The following is a 19,559-nucleotide window of genomic DNA, read 5'->3' as shown; positions in this document are numbered from 1 at the left end:
GAGGGGAAAGGGAAAAGAGGGGGGGGAGAGGAGAGAGGGGAGAGAGAGAGAGAGAAGGAGAGAAAAGAGAGAAGAGAGAGGAGGAGAGGAGAGAGGAGAGAGAGAGAGAGGGGGGGGAATATGAGACAAATAGATAGACAGATAGATAGATAGACAGATAGAGGGGAGAGAGAGAGAGAGAGAGAGAGAGAGAGAGAGATATGGATGACAGATAGACATACAAATATATAGATAAATAGACAGATATATAGATAAAGAAAGCCATATATATATAGATACATAAACATTATATATATATATATATATATATATATATAATATATATATATATGTGTGTGTGTGTGTATGTGTGTGTGTGTGTGTGTGTGTGTGTGTGTGTGTGTGTGTGTGTGTGTGTGTGTGTGTGTGTGTATGTGTGGGTTTTGTGTGTGTGTGTGTGTGTGTGTGTGTGTTTTTGTGTGTGTGGTGTGTGTGTGCGTGTGTGCGTGTGTGGGGTGTTGTGTGTGTGTGTGTGTGCTGTGTGTGTGTGTGTGGTGTGTGTTGTTTTTTTTTTATGTGTGTTGTGGTTTTTGTGTGTGTGTTGTTTGTGTGTGTGTGTGTGTGTTTTACATATATGTATGTAAGCACATATATGTACGTGTGTATATATGTATATATATTAATATATATATATATACATATATATGTGTTTTATATATAATATATATATATATATATTTTATATATATATATATAATATATAAATACACATTATATATAATAAATATATAAATTTCTATAAATATATATAAACATTTATATAATATACATATATATATATATATATATATATAATATATATAATATATATATAATATATATATAAATTTTTTTAATATATATTTATATATCTTTTAAAAATTTTAAAATATATAATTTCTTATCTATACATACATACATACATAACATACATTATATATATATATATATATATATATATATATATATTATATATATATATATATATATATATATAATATATATATAATAATATTTATATATATTTATATATATTATTTATATATATATTTATATATATATTTATATATATATTTATATATATATATAATATATATATATATATATGGACAGAGAAGAGAGATGGACATAGTTATATGGATATAGACTGATACCCTAGAGTGTGTATGTGTGAAGGTTGACAGACAGGCTTGTGGTCAAACTGAGACAAAGAAAAATAGAGTACAAATGATACTTAGAAACAGACACACACACACACACACACACACACACACACACACACACACACACACACACACACACACACACACACACACACACACACACAAACTCGCACACGCACACGCACGCACACACACATACATTATTCATGCACACTGTGTTAATTTGAACTACTGACATATAGTTGAACGCAACATTATGTGCTCAATAATATGAATGGTCTCCCTAACAGGATATCATTGTCAACTTAGATATATTTGCAAGACTAAACAAATGTAAGAGCTCACTTTACCTGAAACTTAAGAAAAACAATGTCATATTTAGGGCACATACATAATGAGGAAAAAGGATCATTGTCATATAGACAGATATACAGATAATACAGAAAAGTGTGCACTAGAACAACCACATACAAAAGACAAGGACAACTACAATTATCAAACATTAATCAAATCTACTAATACACAGAGAATAAGACTTCACAGAGAAAAGGCTACAATAGATACCCTGCATTACGTCAATGAAGTAAGCCTCAAACAGTTTACAGGGCATTGTACAAAGCCCCTTTATAGTAAAGTCTGCAAGCAAAAAAGGGACAGCAAAATAGTTTATATCACATTACAAAAGCATTGGCTGGGGAAGCTGTCCAGCCCTACATACAAAAGTTAGTATCATGTAAGAAGATAAGGGAAACTTTTTTTGGAGACGCCACTGCTCCCATGGAGAACGTCTTCTATAGGATTGGATCCATGCATACCTCCTCATTTGAGACCACAGACCCTGAAAAACACACGCCTAGGCCACGCAAAGGTTACTACAATGGGTCTGTAGGTTAGAAAGCGAGCATAATCTATAGAACGAATGACAGACTTCTACAAAACCTGTTATTTAAAGATCTCTACAGAACTAAATAGCACCCAGTTTAATATATCTACAGATCTGAATGACTACCAAGTCATTCAGAGCCTACAGAGCAATACCAAACATACAAGTCAAACAAACTCTCCTGTAACTTGTGAGACAATGAGAAAGAACAAGCCCCTCTAAAGATTGTTTTAAATTTTTATAAAAAAAAAAATAATAATAATAATAAAATAAAAAAGGAAAAAAATAATACTAATCCTGACATTTAGATAAAAATACCTAATGATTTACTCAATAAAGCATTGCTGTTTATGAATCCTTTTTGCAACAAGTTACCTAAAGTTAAAATCAAGACAGCATTAACAACTCGATCAATTCAACTAATGATGAAGTTTTCCAACAGCTCAACTTCTACAGAAGCCATACCAGCCAACCAGTACTACATTCTTATATTCTACGATTCATTCCTATCATATATATTTTGAATTGTGCTGAATGAGGAAACATCAAAATGGAAAAAGGAAAAAACAGAGTGATTTAATGTACTAAAAAAGTGGAATTCTGTATTTTGTAAGTATACTCAACATTTTATTATAAATGTTGCTGTGTTTGTGTGAGAATTAATTGTTTAAGTAAAAGAAAAATGAGAAACATACAGGTCAAAGTTTAATATATGACATGTAACCTCCTATTTATTCAGTCATTTCTTCTTTCAAAAAGCTTGATAAGGAAGAATGTTAAACAGCCTGAAAAACTACAAGTAATAATTCAAAACAAATTTTGCTTTGTATATTTCAACAAAGATATAATAATGTTCATTTAAAATCCTAAGCATCATGGCTTTGTAACTATCCATATCAAACATTCTTCATCAGCAGTCATCAGGAAAAAAAATCCAAATTCAAACACAATCCAAAGTTTATCTTGGTTTACAACCATTCTTGAAAAGGCACCAATTTATATATTTTATTATATACAAAAAAGAAAAAAAATAGTATTATCTATATCTCAAACTATACTTACATTTTAAAGATATAAACATTTACCTTGCATGAAATCAAAACAACAGAAAACTATGAAATAATATGAAAAATTGCTTCCCTTTATCTTGAAGTCATGGAGATGTACAAATTAATTAACCTTTCATTTCCCTGACATAACTGTCCTAAATACCCCTCCCCTCACTACTACACAATGACCAGTTTATTTTTTAAGTTTACCTAAAAATATGAAAATATATATGTGCACCTAATTAAAATGTCTAACTTCAGTGTCATTTCTTGATGGTTGTAAACCCATACCTGTCCCTCTGCATCTGCACGCAAAAATGTAATCTATTTGTGTTCCAAAAATTACAAGCATTAGGCTGTGGGGAGAGGAGAAGGTACCTGAGACTAAATGATTGGACTGGTTTGAGCCTATGAACTGACCAAGCCCAAATTTCGAACTCTTGCATTTAAGCAACGGCGCCGAGGCTTGTCGGAGATATGTTTTTTCCTTCCCTTTATCCACTGGAATGGTGGGGTAGAATTAATAAGTGGAATGCATCACAACCTGTTACCATATCCTCCATATATACAAACACATATTCAATAAGACTTTGTCAAATACAATCTATTAACATTAAATTTTCTTTTATGAGTTTCTTTAGATTTCTGTCTAAAAAAAAGGGTTTGATGGGTTTAATGCTAATGTAAAACCATTTAAAATAATAAACACTGAAAATAAAAATGCATTATAAGTCAGACAATATTATAAAATTCTTGAAGATAATATTGTGCTCTTCAGGCTCTTTAATGCTGCTAACAAGCATACCTCAACAAGTACTTTGACATACTTATACAATATACATTCACGTGACTATATCAATATCCCTCTAAAAATCCATCTTCATAAATCTTATCAATCATAGTCTCCCTCTATATTTCTGAGAATGCAAATAGGAAGAAATACAATTAAGACTAATGATTTTCACTGCAGGAAGCTGTATCATGAAAATTACTGACAGCATTTACAGATTTCAAACATTTACTACATAAGAAAAAATTTAAATCAAAGACACCTAGTATGGCTATAAAATTAGGCACAAGAGAGCAATATACACCATATGAAACAAAGTAAGATTTGTGTTAGATTTCATATTGGAACAGCAATTTTACTTTTAATATATAAGAACACATACAAAAGAATCAAAGTAACTAACTTAGGATACTGACAACCTGAGTTGACAGATTTTAAGAAAGTGTATACTCTCTCTCTCTCTCTCTTTCTCTCTCTCTCTTTCTCTCTTTTTCGCCCTGGAAAAGGTACCAGAAACCAGATTCTAAATCTAAAAATTTAAACATAGAGAAAAACAGAGAACATCAGAAAGACCTATACCCGTGTTTCATCGATTACTTGAAAGCTTTAATACTGTTGATCACGATATCCTCTGGAATAACATGAACGATATGAAGTTTCCAAAAACACATCATCCAACTAATAAAAGCTATGTATGACCAACAACAAGCAACTGTAAGAACCACTTATGGGTTAACAGAATGGTTCGAAAGTCAAAACAAGGAGTGCGACAGGGTTGCATTCTGTCTCCCGCACCTCTTTCACATATATTCTGAAACAATTATGAGAGGTGCTCTAGAGAATTTTGAAGGAACTGTAGAGGTTGGAGGATACAAAATATCAAATCTAAGGTATGCCGATGATATAGTTTTGATTGCCAGCAGTATCACTGAACTACAAACAACTACTAGATAAAGTTAGAGAAGCAAGTGAAAAGGCTGGCTTGTTCTTAATGCCAAGAAAACTAAGATCATGAAGATTCAAAGATAACAGGCAATGAACAATGATGAACATGTTACAATCAATGGAATGATTGTGGAAAATGTGAAAGAGTTCACTTATCTTGGAGCTGTTTTAACTAATACATATGATGATTCACCGGAGAAAAAAGAAGAATTGCCATGCCAAAAATGCCACAATTGCTCTCAATAACATCTGGAAAGACCAAAGCATTACCTTACGGACAAAGCTGAGGTTATTGAACTCATTAGTTTTCCCAATTGCATCATATGGTTCTGAGTGTTTGGGTGCTGAAGTAGATAGACAAGAAAAAGATCAATAGTTTTGAAATGTGGTGTTACAGACGAGTACTGCGTATTAGCTGGACAGAGAAGAAGACGAATGATGAAGTGCTGAAAAAATAAATTGTAAAGACCGGCTGTTGGACATCCTTGAACAAAAGGAAATTAAAGTTTATTGGTCATGTAATGAGAAGTAAAAGTATTGAGAAAAACTTGCTGACAGGGATGGTGATAGGAAACAGAGGAAGAGGCAAACCGAAGACAAGACTGAGCGACATCAAAGATATTTGCGGGTTGTCGATGGTACAAGTGGAAAGGAAAAGTGTAAGATCGAGTTGAGTGGCGAAGGATGGTGGAGAGGTCCACTGCTGCTCAAGCATGAGCATACCGTTATTGATGATGTTAGATGATGATACTAACCTGCAATATGGTCTATGCAGTTGTTAAGACTGCTATACTCTTTTGGAACTAAAAGGAAAGGAAAATTTAACCCACTGCAACCAGGGATGGCAAGCAAGTACATGCCATGTCCACTGCCTTCACATATACCTAGCTGTGCAAGTACTTAGTCAACAATGAGCCAATTACTAGTACTACTTATCTCATATGTTTACCTTTTTCCTTGATTTTTGGAAATTGTTTCTTTAATCTTATATTCATGATAGCGATGTCAACAACATTCTGATAATTATAATTTCTATAACAATAAGAACAGCATCAATATTGATACCATTAGTAAAAACTCATGGAAAGGTGAAATCAAATGAGGTATATGAGGTAGACTCACTGACTACTTCGTGGCTAAGCATTTGTAACAATATTACAATGAATGATATATATATATAATATATATAGATAGAGAGATAGATATAATAGATAGATAGATATATAGATAGAGAGACAGACAGATAGATAGACAGACAGTTATATGTATGTATATACATGTATAAGTGTGTATGTATATGTATTTATTTATTTTTCATTCAACGGTATAGGCTCAAGTTTGAGCGGCCGTGGTCACAGCATGATACATGATATATACATATATTCTTTTTCAAGTGCCCTGTCCCACAAGGACGTTGGCGATCATGGATTTCCATGATTTTCTTGGCAATTTAGAGCGATGGTTTGCCGTTGCCTTCCGTCCAGTGTTTTTATCGAGTCACCATCTCTATTTACCCGTGTCTGGGACCGGCACTGACTTGGGCAGGCTTGCCCACCCAGCGGCTAGGTAGGCAATCAAGGTGAAGTTCCTTGCCCAGGGGAACAAAGCGCCAATCGGTGACTCGAACCCTCGAACTCAGATTGCCGTTGTAACAGTCTTAAGTCCGACGCTCTAATCACTCGGCTACCGCGGCCTCAATATATATATATATATATATATATATATATATATATATATATATATATATATATATATATATATATAAATAGATAGATAGATAGACAGACACAGATACAGATATATAGATAGATGTGGATATGGATATGTGTATGTATATATATTAATATATATTATATATATATATACACTTTTTTTTTTAACAGTATTTTTTTTAACACACGTGTGTGTGCCTGTGTATGTGTGTGTGTGTGTGTGTGTGTTGTGTGTGTGTGTGTGTGGGTGTGTGTGTGTGTGTGTGTTTGTGTTGTGTGTGTGTGGGTGTGTGGTTTGGTGTGTGTGTGTGTGTGTGTGTGTGTGTGTGTGTGTGTGTGTGTGTGTGTGTGCGTGTTTGTTGTTGTGTGGATGTTGTGTTGTGTGTTGTGTGTATGGTTGTGTATGTGTGTGTGTCTGTGTGCATGTGTGTGTGTGTGTGTGTGTGCATGTGTGGTGTGTGCATGTGTGTGTGTGTGTGTGTGCTGTGAGTGCGTACGTGCATTGCGTCGTGCGTGTGTGTGCATGTGTGTGCGTGTGTGTGCGTGCTGTGTGTGTGTGTGTGTGTGTGTGCATGAATGTGTGTGTGTGTGAATGTTGTGGTGCATGAATGTGTGTGTGTGTGTGATTTGTGTGTGCTGTGTGTGTGGTGTGTGTGTGTGTGTTGTTGTGTGTGTGTGTGTGGTGTGGTGTGTGTGTGATGTGTGTGTGTGTGCATGTGTGTGTGTGCATGTGTGTGTGTGCATGTGTGCGTGTGTGTGTTGTGTGTGTGAATGTGTGTGTGTGTGTGTGTTGTGTGTGTGTGTGTGTGTGTGTGTGAGGTGTGTGTTGTGGTGTGTGTGTGTGTGTGTGTGTGTGTGTGTGTGTGTGTGTTATGTATGTGTGTGTGTTGTGTGTGATGTATATGTGTATATGTGTGTGTGTGTATATGTTGTGTGTATGTGTGTGTGTGTATGTGCTATGTGTGTGTGTGTGCATGTGTGTGTGGTGTGTGTGGCAGTGTGTGTGTGCATGCTGTGTGTGTGCGTGTGTGATGTGTTGTGTGTGGTGTGGTGCGTTGTGGTGTGTGTAGATGTGTGTTGTGTGAGTGTGTGGTGGTAATTGTGTGTGTGTAGATGGTGTGTGTGAGTAGATGTGTGTTGTGTGTAGATGTGTTGTGTGTAGATGGTGTGTTTGTGTGCTGTGTTGTGTGTGTGGTGTGGGTGTGTGTGTGGATGTGTGTGTGTGATTTCAGTGTGTGTGGAGTGTGTGTGTGTGTGTCTGTGGTGTGTGTGTGTGTGTGTGTGTGTTGTGGTGTGTGTGTGTGTGTGTGTGTGTTGTGTGTGTGATCGTGAGTGTGTGTGATCTGTGTGTTTGTCGCGTGTGGTGTGTGCTGTGTGTGTAGTGTGTGCGTGTGTGTGTTGGTCAGTGTGTGATGTGTGTGTGTGGTTGTTGTGGTCTGTATGTGGTCTAGTGTGGTGTGTGTCCTGTGTGTGTGTATGTGTTAGTGTGTTGTAGATGTGTGTGATATGTGTATGTGTATGTGTATGTGTGTGCATGTGTGTGTGATGTGTGTGTGGTGTGTGTATGCTGTGTGGTGTGTGGTGTGGTGTGTGTGTGTGATGGCGTGTGTGGGTGTGTGGTGTGTGTGTGGTGTGTGTGTGGTGTGGTGTGTGTGTGTGTGTGTGTGTGATGTTGTGGTTATTGTGTGTGGTGTATATGTGTGTGTGTGTAGTGTGTGTGTGTAGTGTGTGTGTGATTGTGTGTGTGTGTGTGTGTGTGTGTGTGTGTGGTGTGTGTGTGTGTCTTTATGTGTGTGTTTGTGTGTGTGGTGTGTGTTGTGTTTGTGTGTGTGTGGTGTGTGTGTGTGTGTGGTGTGTGTGTGTGTGTGTGTGTTGTGTGTTGTTGTGTGTGTGTGTGTGTGTGGTGGATGTGTGTGTGTGTGTGTGGATGTGTGTGTGGATGTGTGTGTGGTGGTTGATGTGGTGTGGAGGTGTGTGGTGTATGTGTGTGGTGTGTGTTGTGTGTGTGGGTGTGGCATGTGTGTGTGTGCATTGTGTCGGTGTGATGTGTGTGTGTGTGTGCATGTGTGTGTGTGTGTTGTGTGTGTGTGTGTGATTTTGTGCATGTGTGTTGTGTGTGTGGTTTGTGTGCAGTGTGTGTGTGTGTGGTGTTGTGGTGGTGTGTGTGTGTGTTTGTGTGGTGTGTGTGTGTGTGTGTCTGTGGTGGTGTGTCTGTGTGTGTGTGTGTGGTGTGATGTGTGTGTCTGATGTGTGTGTTGGTGTGTGGGTGTGTGTGTGTGTGGTGTGTGTTGTGTTGTGTGTGTGTGTGTGTGTGGATGTGTGTGTGTAATGTGTTGTGGATGTGTGTGGAGTGTGTGTGTGGATGTGTGTGTTGTGTGGGTGGTTGTGTGTGTGTGTGTGTTGTATGTGTGTGTTTGTGTGTGTGTGTGTGTGTTGTGTGTGTGTGTGTGTGTGTGATATACTGTGTTTGTGTTGTGTATGCGATGTGTATGACATGTGTGTGTATGGGTGTGTGTATGATGTGTGCGTATGGTATGCATTGTGTGTTATGTGCATGTGTGTAGTGTGCTGAGTGTGTGTGTTGTGGATGATGTGTGTTGTGTGTATGTGTGGTATGTGGTGTATGTGTGTGTATGTGTGTGATGTGTGTGTGTGGATGTGTGTGTGTGTGTGGTGTGTGTGTGTGTGTGTGTGTGTGTGTGTGTTTGTTGTGTGTGGTGTGTGTGTGTTGTGTTGTGTTGTGTACATTATCAATAGCTATCATAGCCAAATGTAAAAACTGACATGGAAAACAGTTAACAAGTAAACAGAGCATATCTATGACGTCAAGGCCGACGTGATAATGCCAGTAGTGACTCCATTAATAAGAGGGTAATACATAAGGTATAAAGAATGCAAGTAACTATAATCGTAATGCCATTTTGCAGTGCTTACTGTGATTTTTACTTATGGCATCTGAATGAAACTCCTTTCTGCAGCACTTGTCGTTAACTACATCTTCCACGATATGAATTGTACCTGTGCAGCAGAGTGCATCTTCTGCTGTTCCATGAATCACTGATCAAAACAAATAAACCTAGGTTACAAGCCCAAGTGACAAACATGAAACTCTCAAGAAAATAAGAGTACTTCAAGTTCAAATAAATACAAAATACAAATTCACATAAAAAGAGGCATGATGAACACTGACACCAAAATAAGGTAAGCAAGGCAAATAGGAAAACAGTTGTAGCCTCAGTCCTATAGAGAGCAGTGAACAAACAAGAGACAAGGTTTACAGTAATAAATATATAATTTTGTAAGTTCTCCCTTGCAGTTATGATTTTCCATCTTACTTTCTATGAAGGGAAAGATTCCATGATTAGGAATATAATTTCATGGTACCAGAATGGCATTTATAACTTGTTTGTTTTCAACTTTTTTTTTTTTTTGAAATTTTGCACCTAGCCATATCAAAATGATGAAAGTAAAATAACTTCTTATTTTTGAAGGACTTATTCTTATTTTCAATTTCTTTATGGGCATGTTCAAATTCAATTTGCAAAGAATATTTGAAATACTGATATGCAACAAAAAATATTTCCCCCTTTATCCTTTGGTACTGCTACTATCCCTAAATTTTCCATGCCAAGATTACAGTCAGGATTTTGATATCAAGAATAAAGGATTTCTCTTAAATAATTAAATATAACTGTTTTGGAATTGCAGAAAATATGCTTCCATACAAATGATACTAATTATTGTTATATTTTTTTGATAAAGTCCACAGGCATAAAAAGGCTTTTAGGAATCTAGAGTATAGATATTTCTGACCATCATTTCAAAACTAGCAAAGTGGAATAATTGCTTCTAACCTGTGTTTCTTATATCAATAGTGTGTGTCTTAGCCTAGAACTTCTATCTTGATAGTTGGACTGGGCTGATTTTTGCATATTCTTCACAACAATGCACCCCATTCCTTAACCTTTACCAAAGTCATGAATATTTTTTGTTCAGTCTTGTATTGACCGTAAATGTAAGTATATGATCTTGTTTTTGCCTTAGAGAGCAAATTTATTGACAGTAGGATGGGCAAGGTGTTTAAAAGTTTGGAAGTGAAATTAATTCCCTTTAACTACTACTGGACTTCTGTTTCTCACTGAATGTTGAAAAAAAAAATCCATTGCCATAGGATATCTTATACATCAGGCATACAACTCAAACTTGAACTCCCCACAATCTAGTGTCACTAATGGTGACTGAAAACCATGTAATACACTTATAGAACAGCTAGGTTTTAAGTCGTTATTTTCTATATAAAACTTAATGGCACTAACATTGTTTTATAAACCTTAGCCTTCATACATTTGTTATTATTTGAAACAGGCAATAAACAAATTGCCAACAATCAACCAAGGTTAAAGGTCCAGTCTTTAAATTACCATGACTGGGTTGCTTTGTAATGTGTTTAACAATTATATACTACTGGTCAGTGGAATGCTTAGCAAAGGATTATTAATGTAAGAAGGTCTCTAGCAACTGATTGCTACTGAATATAGTAATCAAAACCTACATTAAAAGCAAAAAAAATTGAAGTTGCCTTATACAATATACAGGTTAAGAGGAAGTAAGAAAACAAATGTTCTCATTTTAACCTACTGATGCCAAGAGTGGATGTTCATGTGAGTGTTCACTATGGTTTTGTTTGATTTTTTTATTTTTTATTTTTTATTCATTCTTTTTTCTAACACATAGATGGCTCCTCATCTTATCATCTACCAACCGTATTCTTTGAAAAGAAGAAGAAAAAAACTTTAACACATTAATTATAATAATATTAATAGTAATGACTGTAAAATCATGAAAAAAAAAATAATGATAATAATAATAATAATAACAATAATATAATAATAATAATAATAATAATAATAATAATGATAATAATAATAATAATAGTTACAAAACCATAATGCACAGAGATTGTTCCCAGCATTAACTGATTAATATGCAGTGGTGTAAATAAAAGACAGAGTGAGTAGTTGTGACCAAATTAGTCTACTTTGGTCATTTGTTGTCTATAAATGGAAAAATTAGTAAGCAAAGGAAATGAAAACTGTACTATATAAAAGTGGATAACTAAAATAAATGGAATAAAACAAATCCACTGGTCAGATTAAAAAGGTAGTTTGAGACTACATATTTTTGAGATAAATCAAATAATCATAAATAAAATATTTTCAAAATCAAATATATTTAAACATCAAAGGTTAAAACCAAATACCTGAGCAAATCAAATCATATTAAGGCTTTAATATGATATGGTAAGTTATACATTGCAGTCACCCCATTTTCATCATAAGACATTTGTTGCAGTTTTCAGGTTAATATTAATAATCTTTTATCTTTACTGATACAATATTTTGCCACCTGAATGCTACTGGGTCCAATTTTCAGTCCTATAACGTTCAACACCAGAAAGGGAACCCTACACAACAATTGCAGACACAAAATTTCACCAAGTTAAAAACGGTCCTTGACATTGTTGCAGGCACTATAAAATATAAATCTAAAATATACAGCTATTATAGGAAGAAGACCTAATACAAAATGAAACTGACAAAATACCAAGTAGATGGAAAACCTCAGGACGAAGGAAAATTGAAGGACTAAAATAAAATTCATGTTCAAAAATTAAATTCACAAAAGCTGCAAGAGAATAATGAGTTGAAAGATTCTTGTTTTGAGTCACATAGTATGAGTCTGAACTCTGCATCTCCAAATCCCTTATAAATCTCTAATGAAAGCACATTTTCTATTTAAAATCAAGTAACATCATTTCTATATTTTGTGTGCCATGCAGACATTTAGCCTACCAATTGACACAGTTACATCATGAGACAAGAGACCACAAATAACACAAATGTGCAGTGTTTCACATTGAATATTATCAAAATTGTATCTAAACTGCAGTAATTGTTCTTAAAATTGCTTATTATCAAACCTACATTCATACCACAAACTTCTACCAACTACATTTCTGTTTGCGTACTTCCAAACCTATCATTGTAACATTACAGATTAAGTCATAAAGTACAAAACATGAGACAACTTTCTTGACATGACTAAAATTTTATGTGCCCATAAAAATACTCAAAAATTGAAGTCTATACTTTCATATAATCTGAGAGATTAAAAATTACCATTTTTGTTCTTGTTAATTAAGGTCTTAACTGGATGTCAAGGTTTATGCTTACCTTGTTTCTCAACCGCACGATTAAGCATGTTGGCTGGTGCTGACATTGTCCTTTTGTATGGCCATTTTGTGCCAAGAGATCCAGAGAGAGTTCGAACACTTGCACTCTGAACCAAGGTCAATGCATCCTTTGCTTTGCTTAACTTTCTTTCAAAGACATCACTTGTCATGTCTGAATTTTTTAGGTCTGGAATATGAAATTGAGAAGGAATTAGTAATTTCTCCATACATCTACTCAACAGAAGCACACTCAGCAACCAAAGAGTTTTTAAAGTGGGATTTCATGCTTTGTAAAATCATATATCATTCAAACATAAATAGGGAAATTCTTTTATGAAACACAGAAAAATGTCACTGTACATCCTTAGATTTCTTACCTCTTGGGAATGCAATGTCTCCATATTTTCAGTGCAATCTGAGCTTCAAGATAAAGTGCATCAAATCGATTATAAAAGAATTCCCATGACAAGATTCTACGATCTGGAAGGCGTGAGCTCAATTGATGGAGGGCCTGAATGATCATAGGCCTGTCCATTATAACACTATCAAACTGGAAGAACAAAGAGGAAAAATGGTGCAAGGGTGAGGCAAAACAAGGAATGGATTTCATATATAGAAATAATGTACATATACTTAGGCACTCAAAATCACTTTCATCATACTCCATCATTACCTGCTGTTCTAAGCACCAACAAAGTGCTCGCAGGCCACAGTCTGGTAAAGTTGTCAAGTACAGAGAAGCACGCTGAGCTACTGCAACATTAATATCATCTAAAGATGCAATGAGGAAGCAAAATGCATGAGCAATAGCTGCCTGCAGTCCTGGACATTGTCGTACAGCAGATAATCCCAAAAACCGTCCGATGACAACCACCTTTTCAACTGAGAAGCAAAGAGGAATATTATCTTATCTACAAATAGCTGCTAGCAGAAACAGCATAAAGATTTTTACCTACGAAGTTACCAATAATGATGTTTGCAAATATTCTGGGTCAACTAACCTGCTTGAAATCGGACTTTCCAATCTTGATGGTTGAAATGGTTTTCACATAACTTCCAGAATATGTCTGAACCACATGGCAGAGTTACAAAGTGCAGCAGCAGTGAAACGCAGACCTCAGCAACATGTGACCATTCAGCTTCTATCAGTGACCACATGCTAGGAACAGAGTTGAATTGTAACAGTAAAGTGAAAAAAAAATTATTTACAGCATTAATGCTGTAATTACTCAAATTATCTCTTTCACTCCCAGTATTCCTATTCACCACGATCATGGTTTTCTTCATTATATACAGCCCTATTTGCCATGACTGTCCCAAACCTAAAAAAACAGCAGGCTTTTTTCATTTTCTCCTAGCTCTTATTTCTTGTGAACAGTGTGTGAATTAGTACACTGGCATAGTATGGCACATTTCATCTAGCCAAATTCTCACCTTCTCCTCCCCCATTTTCCCCATCCACATACCTAGGTATTTTGTATCACTGAGCTACCTCCTGATATAGCATTATTTTTATTATTATGTCTAGATACTTTTCAATATATCTATATAGACAATCTAATTGCTTTGTATGATATAGATATGATTTTGCTTATATGTGTTTTATCTAGATGTTTTCAACTTTATTGATGCATTATGTATTTGAGATATGACAACAAAATATACATTTTCTGGAGTGTAAAATGGAGCCCTGGAAATGCCAGCAACCTAAATTTGAATAATCAGGCCTTTATAGCAAGCTGGGGGACAGATATGCTAGAGAGTTTGTAGTTATTAGGGTTAACCCTTTCCCTGTCAGTGTCATGGCAGTAAGCTGGAGTTTCCATTTTCTGAACCTGTCAGTGCACTTTGTTTTTATATTTCTGAGAAGTTGGAACATCAACTTTCTCTAGATGCATTGTCAACCCTGAGATCCTTTTTTTGGGAGGAACTCTTTGTGAGAGTGCTAAGCTTCATGATACCAATGATGTATTCACTTGTAGTATCTAAAAAAAGATATTCAGGTTAATATGTTCCTATTTTCCCGAAGCTTCAATATCATAGTGACATTGTAACAGAATTCTAGTACATTATCATTATCTGAAAATTTGTGCTTTTCATATTCATAAGTTGATGTATATGATCAATCCATTTCCCTCCATTTATGAAAAGAAAGAACTTTAAACCATGGAAAATACCGACACTAGAAAAAGATATTATCAGCTTTTGGTTACCATGATCATACTCAGATAAAAAAATATACACCTGTATTAATTAATATATGTTTTATAACATATAACACAAAATTTATAAATCCAATTATTTTACCATATTTTGATAAATACCAAATTATATCTATATTTTCTTTCCTGACAGTATCAATATTAACATTTATATATAGAAAGTCATAGGCCGCGGTGGCCGAGTGGTTAGAGCATCGGACTCAAGACTGTTACAACGGCAATCTAGTTCGAGGGTTCGAGTCACCGGCCGGCGCATTTTTCCCTGGGGCAAGGAACTTCACCTCGATTGCCTACCTAGCCACTGGTGGCCAAGCCAGCCAAGTCAGTCCCGGTCCCAGAACTGGGTAAATAGAGATGGTGACTCAATAAAAACACTGGGCGGAAGGCAACAGCAAACCACCGCTCTAAATTGCTAAGAAAATCATGGAAAATCCATGTTCGCCAATGTCCTTGTAGGACAGGGCACTTGCAAAAAAAAAATAATAATAAATAAAAAAATAGAGTCAATTCACTGACCAAAATTCAGGATGTACTCACATTTTGATACTTTTATTTTCTTGACACCAAATTAAAAACCCTCTGTGCTCATTTGCTGCATGAGCCATGGCTTCTCCATGAAGCACCAAGTATTTCAGACATTCACACATATGATAAACCAACATCGCCATCTTCTGTTGTTTCCAGCCGCTGAAATGACCATTGAAAAAATAATTATCAGATGAAGTGTATTTTTCTTTCTTATAAGATACCAGATAGAATGCAGTAGTCTATTCAAAAAGAAAGAAAATACTGGATCCAAGATCACTGGCAAAATGACACCAGGAACATGGGATCACTACTACTTATGTTTTTCCAATAAGCCAGTCTGAACACATGAACTCTTCATTCACTGACCAGAGATAGATTCTCATCCTTACGTTAATATATCAAATATACAATCAAAGGCAAAAAAATCATATAGAAAGTCATCATACCTTCAGTATGGTGTATATGACTTGCAGGTGAGATGGTAGTTCTTCCATTTTAAATTTGAATTTGCCCTGTGAGGTAACCCAGAAAGAGTCAGATTCCTCATCACTATGTTGAGTTGTGTCAATCGGTTTATCATCTTCGTCTACCACACTTGGACGAGCAACATTTGCAGTTGCATGAGCTGAAAAGATGTTTTTTCTACATCATAAATAATTTTGCTTTTAGCAAAGTACAAAGAGGAATAGACTCTAAACTACAAATGTGATATTACATATCATCCACTTCTACTACTTCCTTTGTAATGCACATGAATTATTCTATTTAACAACCCAACTTGCTATTTACAAATAATTACCGAAATAAAAGAAGAAATATTAGAGCTTTCATTATCCAGTCTAATAAAATATTTTAAAAAAGAAGCACACCACAAAACTAAGCAAAGAACATACAGGTTTTGCTGGTGTTAATGTTAATGGTTGTGTTACAGTCCTACATCAATAATCTTTCCCAACATCCAAAGTAATTCCAGATGTACAGAAAATAGTTATGACAAAAGAGAAAACTTGAAACTCTCAAGCAGCAATCTATAAAATAACAACTTTAGAGAAAATATATGATATAAAATGCATAGTCTATAAATTTTCTGGAATTAGTCTGTGAACATGTGGTTTATTGATTCCATGGAACCACACTATCAACTCACACTGAAAACAAATTCCTAGCATATAAAAACTTTAGTTCTAAATACTTGCAATACGAGCACTCTACTATTGCAGCTTATATTATGCAAATTAGCGAGTAACTGCAGGATCAAATATTACATTCCAGAATGATGTTTAACTATATGAGTCAGGCTCGAGCAATAGAACACATTCAATTTATACAGAAAAGGAAAAGAGAAAGTCAAATAAAAACAAATAAGGAAGACTGATAATCATTCTTGAATTAAGAAACTATCACTTACCACCTGAAGAAACTGAGAAGTCAAGAGAGCAAGAATAAAAGAGGCAGAATTGAGATAACAGCAAGGATTACCTACATAAAATGTGCATACAAGCCATTCAAGGGAGAAAGTTCTTTTAAACCCTTATATTCAGATTAAAGAACAAAAGCAGTATACATGACAAAGAGTTCTCAAAGACATCACTGATGGTAATGAGAGGAGTTAAACTTCTTTTGCCATAGGGTGACAAATATATTAATTACAAAGTTGTAAGGTATGTAAATGGATTTAACCTTTGCAACTTATATCACCGGCAGTTAGAGAATTATATATAATCATTATATTAATTTAATTCACTTCTGAAAATATCATAATGCCCTGAAAATATCTGGATCCTAAACATTATTTTCCTATATCATTTACTAACAGGTGAAGCAGTGGATAAACAATTGCAATCTAAGACCTCTTTTCCTCCTGAGTCGACTCATCCATCACTGTTCTCATCATTCCCTGGAACAATTAACTAGCACCAATTTCTATTATTTTTTTAGCATTCTTTTTGGGTTATGTCATAAAAAAAAAGCATTGGGTAAATGTTCTGTCACTGTAGTTGTATTTTGTCCCCTTTGTTCGTACATAGATGGCTCTACAAGTGCTTAGTCACCAAAGGGACAGTTATTAGGCCTCCCTTATTTCACATAATTATCCCATACCTAAATATTTATTTATTTTTCTTTTTTGGGGGGAGAATTCTAATACTATAACAATTGTTGTTAATTAACATCATTATCACTACATTATTAAAAAATATAATATTAATAAAGTAAAAACTTTATACAGGGCATGCATACATGTACTCAAGGCATCAATACATTACAGGTGAAAACACATATATATAACATGTCTGTCTTGTAAAATGAATATTAAAACATCAGATCTCTTGCAGAATTAATATTCACAATTTTCTATTCCTAAAGTCATACAGAGCTTTTATCTACTTGCAAGCAAAGCAGAAAAATAGAAGAAGGAAACAATAATGTTAAAGAAAAACATAGAGCTGTTTCAGGTATATTGTAATACACATCATAAAAAACGACAAAAATACTTGAAAAATTTATGAGATGTTTTGAATTTTCTGAAGGAGTAAACTGTACACAGCATCTCTCTATACCATCAGTAAAATTTAATGCTTGCCTCTGAAAGCAAATATTTAAACTGCTTCAATTTATCTTGAACACTAATAAGAAAAATCACTGATTCCCCCATAGCTTCAAAACTACATCTGCTATAGCTATGGCATCACTTATATACAGACAAAAAGGGCAAAGTAAGGAAACAAATAGGGATGCCACTTTTGGTCAAACCATTCTTTTTGGGCCATTATTCTTCCACAGATATAAACTTCAAAATGTTCAAATTATAAATTGTAACTAACATTACTAGTCTAACCCTCTGACTGACAGTCAAGGTAAGAGTAAAGGTGAGGAGGGCAAAGGTACAAGGGAAGATGTAGGTAAGGATAAAGGTAAGGGTGAAGGTGAAGGTGAAGGAGAAGGTGAAAGTAAAGATGAAGATGAGGGTGAGGGTGAGGCTCAGGATATAAAGGTGATTGGGATTGATGAGGGTAAAGATAAATAGATGTGTGAAGGTGAGGATGATAGTCAGGGTGAAAAAAAGGGAGAGGGTGAGGATCTGGGTAAAACGTGTGGGTGAAACAGAAGGTAAAGGTGTGGGTGAAGATATGGGTGAGGGTGAGGATCAGGGTAAAGGTGAGAGTGGATATGAAGGTGAGAGTGAGGGCAAAGGTAGAGGTTAGGCTCAGGTTAGGGTTAATGTGAGCATGAGGGTGAGGGTGAGGGTTCTATCATCTTCCAAATACAAATATCACTTATAATAACTTAAGCTTTTGCAGTGCCCATCACATATATTGAACACAAATCATTTTTGTTTACTTTAAAGGACAACATGCCATACTGTTTTACTTTTAAGACTGCCTCACCTAAATAATTCAAACTAATAACACAACATATGCAGGACATTTCAGGGTAAATAACTCCATTTGTTACAATTGATATCATTGGTGTTACATGCTGTCTGTTTTATTTTGCTTCTAAATTACCCCCTGTCTAAAAGGAATGGCTGGGGTTACCATCCACTGGTGGCGAGGGATTTGAACGCAAGCAAGCAAGATTGCTAGACGAGATCTCTACTGCTGCACCACACAGTATAGTTACATCTACAAAATATTAAGAAATAATTGAGAATTCAAAATGAACTTACCAACATCTTCTTCAGTCAGTGTCACAGCTCTTGCTACTGCTTTGACCACATGCTCCTGTGGTATATTTGCAGCGATGTCGAGTTCACCAACTGTCTCCACAGTTGCAGTTACAATCTAAATATCAATGTATTTTATTGCTTTAGTCAAAATTCCATGGCACCAGTTCTTAAATCATAATGCAAAGTTTACATCTGCAGTACCAATAAGAAAATACATATTCATGAGAGTTGGTTCTACAAAAACATAAATATAAATATATAATTATAAATAGAGTATACAGGTGTGTGGTGTGTGTGTGTTTGGGTGTGTGGGGTGTGTGTGTGTGGTGTGTGTGTGTGTGGTGTGTGTG

General features: G+C 35.2%; 1 protein-coding gene across 1 annotated transcript in view; it reads left to right on the top strand.

The window, feature by feature from the left end:
• Positions 1 to 19,559, top strand: part of LOC119578553 (protein unc-79 homolog) — a gene marked incomplete in the record, with an annotated part of 181,492 nt that overhangs the window by 121,539 nt on the left and 40,394 nt on the right.

This window comes from Penaeus monodon, chromosome 11 (genome assembly GCF_015228065.2).
Source record: "Penaeus monodon isolate SGIC_2016 chromosome 11, NSTDA_Pmon_1, whole genome shotgun sequence".
Classification (NCBI taxonomy): Eukaryota; Metazoa; Arthropoda; class Malacostraca; order Decapoda; family Penaeidae; genus Penaeus; species Penaeus monodon.
This window is presented reverse-complemented; position numbering and strand designations above follow the sequence as displayed.